Source organism: Adiantum capillus-veneris, chromosome 6, assembly GCF_014529385.1.
Source record: "Adiantum capillus-veneris isolate H3 chromosome 6, ASM1452938v2, whole genome shotgun sequence".
Lineage (NCBI taxonomy): Eukaryota > Viridiplantae > Streptophyta > Polypodiopsida > Polypodiales > Pteridaceae > Adiantum > Adiantum capillus-veneris.
The window spans coordinates 93388714-93392335 of record NC_140936.1 but is presented as its reverse complement, the minus strand read 5'-3'; positions in this window follow the sequence as shown (position 1 = coordinate 93392335).

The window sequence follows — 3622 nt, the reverse complement described above, 5'->3', positions numbered from 1 at the left end:
TCAATCTCTAAAATGTGGCTGGAGCATTAGTTAACACAAACGGCATAACCCGATAGGCAAATATACCCCATTCTGTTGCAAAAGCAGTTTTATGCTGATCTTTTGGGTCAACCAAAAGTTGATTATATCCTGAAAAACCATCTAAGAAGCTGTATGCTTCTTTTCCTGCCACCCGTTCTAAAACATGCTCAATTATCAAAAGAGGAAAGTTTTCTCTAATGGTAGCTGCATTCACCTTTTTGAGATTAACACACACTCGTAATTTCCCATTCTTCTTAGGTACTACCACAATTGGAGACACCCAATATGTGTGTTCAATTTCGTAAATGAATTTGGCTTCCTTCAATTTTTCAATCTCATCTTTGATTTTTCTGGCAAATGTTTCGGTATAAGTGTATGGTCTCTGTCTACTTGGTTTCACATCATCTCTCATGGGTATAGTATGTTGAAAGATTTCTAGATCAACACCCTTGAGATCCTTGTAAGACCAAGTGAAGATATCCTGGTATTCCTTTAACAAGCTCAGCAAAAGCTTTTCTTCTTCTTGTGTTAGGTCATTTGCAATGTAAGCTAGTCTAGGCTCTTCTCCTGGTTCAGCCAAGTCTACCCTTTTAGCATTTTCAGGTCCTTCGTAAGACTCGCCTTGTTTTCGTAGTTCCCTAAGAGGTTGTTCGATTATGATTTTCCGATCTTGGAAAGTATACTTTTTGTTATGGGATGGAACATGCATTACATCCTTACCATCCCCTTTCGTGGTTTCCATTTCGGTTGTGTATATCTCCTTTAGAGCTTTTTTTAACTCTTGATATTTCTTTTTCCACTCGACTCTAGTCATGAGTGGTTTTTTATCCCGATGTTCTTCGTGAGTACCCTTCCTTGCTTTTTTCGATGTCTGAGACATTTCTGAGTTTCTGTTTGAAGGATATCTGCTCGTTATTTTGTCCTTGACACAATCATTAGCATCTATTTGCATCAAGAATTGTGTTTTACTGGAGACTGATGGCATAGGTCGCGTTTTCACGATTTTGGTGTCTCTCTTCCTTCTATACCATTTTTGTCTTCTTGATTTCTGATTTGGAAAGTCAAAAAACTTTTCCTCCCCTCCCTTCAAGAGTAACTGAGCTCTCGTATGCTCTTTTTCTGACCCCAAATCTTCTGAGGTAGCTGAGTGTTCATCTAACTCATCAGTTGCATCGTAGTAGAGGTCAGAAAAGACTTGTTGAGCTTTCATCAAGTCCTTTGTTTCCTCATCTTTGTTTTCAATGTTAAGGACTATCATCATTTGGATGGGAATTATGTCGTAGCCATCCTCATTGCAAAATTGAGTAGGCATAGACGTATTCACACATACATCCATTGTCGCTAAAATTTGAGTCCACTCGAATGGTTCAAATAAATGCTCTGGAAAGGGTTCATGTATGTAGGCTTCGTCTGTACAGTCCCTTTCTAGGGTACATTCCTCTCGTCTCAAACTTCTTTTTTTTGAAGCTCCACACATCCCAATAGGAGTGTCTTTGTTTAACCAAGATGGGAGTTTAGTTTCAGTCGAAGAGACCGAATCAAACTCTTGAATGGATGTTTTCAAGAAATCTCTATAGGTGTGATCTTTTAGGTTGACTCTTGTTATAGATCCTACCTGCTTCAAGTATAGATAGTCGTTTCCCCAATCTTGGATGAGTTGTACCTGTCGCATGAAAGGTCTTCCCAATATGATTTCATAGTTGAGTTTTTTTTTCAAAGTCTACTATGGCAAAAGTGTGTTGATATTCGATTCCATAGGAGTTGACTATCACTTTTTCTAGTAGCCCTAGTGGTCTCTCAATGTGTCCGTCAGCCAACTGCAATTTCATTTGCGTTTGTCTAATGGCTGGCTGTCCCCAAGATTCCCATACTGCTTTAGTGGCTATGGCTATGCCAGCCCCACTATCCAGTATTGACATGGTTTCAATGTCATTATATTTCACAGGGAGGGTAGTGTTTCCTTCTTCCCCTTCATATTAGTCTCCGACCTTGTTCATAGGAACTGATCGAATCTCTTTGTTTTCCATTTCATTTTTCAATTTTCCCAAATTCTTAGAGATTAACCCCGTTATCCCCACCTTCTCTAGGGTTTTCTGTAAATCGTTCCATAAGTATGGCCCGAGTTTCAACAGTTCTCCCAAAGTAAGGGTGCATTGGATGGGTGTAGGCATGATTGAATGAATGTTGTCTACTTCTAAGGTCTATTTGGCTCTTTTACTTGAGTGGTCTTGCAAATGATGGATTCATCTTCGTTATCTCGCATGTAAGAAGGTAATGTTTTTAATGTCAATGGTTTAGATATTCCTGAAGCCTCCGATCCGCAATCCCCGTACAAGGATTGTAAATCCATGTTCATATCCGATGATAGGTTATCCAACCAGACTTCCTCTATAGGAGCTGACTTTAAAGTTAGGCTCCCATCATTGATCTCTCTTACCTTTTCCCATAAGTGTCATGACTAGTCTTCCTCTACGAATGGAATTTCGTCTAAGACATCTTCGCTGTTCGGCACTATGAGCTCTGGTTCATTTGTTTCAAGGTGGGATTCTGCCACCACATCGGATTTTGCTTTCGTTTCTTCTACTGCAAGCTCTTTCGATTTTGCAATATTTTCAAGCTTGAGTTTTTGTTTATCTAGCATTTCTTGCGTGATTCTTACCAAGTTTTGATAAGCCTCCAGCTTTGCTGCTTCCATGTCTGGAGATGGATAGTTTTTCCATTTGTTTTCCATGTTTTGGCCTGCTTTAAGTCATGCTTGGTAAGCTTCCAAGGCAACATAATAGGCTCAAATATTTTATAAACTAGAATGGATCCTCCAGATTTTGGTTGTTTCCTTGAATTCACTGCCAGTTTCTTTCAACTTGTCCTTGGCTAGCATTTTTGCTTTCTCTTCATTTTCAACCCGTTGTTTTTGTTTTCTCATCTCATATCTTTTGCTTCTGCTCCTTTTGATTCTTTGAGAAGAAACTTTCGTGTTCTCCGAATCATCATAGGAATCGTGTTTCTTTTTCTTTGCCTGGGCTCTTGTGATTACCTTGATTGGAACAATCGGTTCGCTCTCTGATGAGCTACGCGACATCACTTGGACTACATTTAGTACAGTTTTTCCCTTGTTTAAAGGATTCTTAGGATAATCTTTCAGAAAGTGTCCTCCCTTTTTGCAACATTGTATGCAATAGGCTTCAATTGGTTTGAGGTTTTTGTCAGGCTCTGGGCATTCGTTCTTCCAATGGTCATCAGTACCACAATTATGACAGTTTCTTGTTCTGGGCTTCATCATGGGTCTTCCCGTGGGGGGTCTGACACCTTGATTAGCTACATAATACATTGGTGCGAGCTCTGGTGGAGCATAAGTCATGGTTTCTTCCATTGGTGGTGGATGTGGACTATACCAATCTCCCTCTACCATTATTGTAGATGGACTAGGCTTTGCATAGGGTGTAACAGGCACTAATGCTTGTTCATCTATGACTCCTTCTGAGTGCATGTACTTTACAGGCACCGCATTATGCCCTGGATATGAAGGTTGTTGTCCCAACAGAGGTTGAGGTCTTTCCATATCCATTGGTGGTTTTTGAGCTTGGGCCATACTAGGATGATA